The sequence below is a fragment of the Orycteropus afer genome, unplaced genomic scaffold (assembly GCF_000298275.1).
Source record: "Orycteropus afer afer isolate SDZICR_OR568_19922 unplaced genomic scaffold, OryAfe1.0 scaffold00558, whole genome shotgun sequence".
In the NCBI taxonomy this organism is placed as follows: domain Eukaryota; kingdom Metazoa; phylum Chordata; class Mammalia; order Tubulidentata; family Orycteropodidae; genus Orycteropus; species Orycteropus afer.
The window spans coordinates 935,918-936,577 of NW_006922145.1; the positions used below are offsets into that span (position 1 = coordinate 935,918).

The following is a 660-nucleotide window of genomic DNA, read 5'->3' on the forward strand; positions in this document are numbered from 1 at the left end:
AATTTATTTTAGGAAAATGGCTCACAAACTTATAGAAGCTGGCAAGTCCAAAGTTCTTGGATCAAACGTCAAGCTGGAGGCTTTTCCCAACTCTTGCAGCTGAGGAGCTCAGAGCTGGCAGGCAGTACACGGGCTGTTGACAACAACGAATGATAAATCCAAGATCTCCAGGCTGAATGGTGGACTGTTCACTCATGGACAGTTGTAGGCAGCACATCAGAATCCCAATCCACAGAGGAATCTCTCTTTTCCCACGATGTCCATAGATATACTAGAAGCAGGCCACACCCCTAGCGAAACTCCCTTTCAACAGATTGGCTGCTCAAAACATAATCATCTGATCCTATCATGGGAATAACCATATCACAACAGCTTATACCACACAGAATTGTGGTCCAGCCAAGTTGACACACAGCTCCAACTATCACAGTCCACTCCTTGTCAGCATGGCAGTTGTACACATCTTCTTAACCATATATAATCTCTAAATAAGGACAATTATAAAGTCATATTTGCGCCTAACATGAGATGCTAACACACGTACACCCAAAATGCATTAACCTTTTTTTACATTTTACAGTTCATAACAGAAAGAAACAAAAATATTTGATGCACATAAACAATGAAGAAATATAACAATCACAGTCCTTGTTTCTGCAG

At 40.9% G+C, this 660-nt stretch overlaps 1 protein-coding gene across 1 annotated transcript in view; it reads right to left on the reverse strand.

The window, feature by feature from the left end:
- FRY (FRY microtubule binding protein) overlaps window positions 1-660 on the reverse strand; it is a 571,437-nt gene that overhangs the window by 161,096 nt on the left and 409,681 nt on the right. The gene's annotated exons all lie outside the window — the stretch shown is intronic.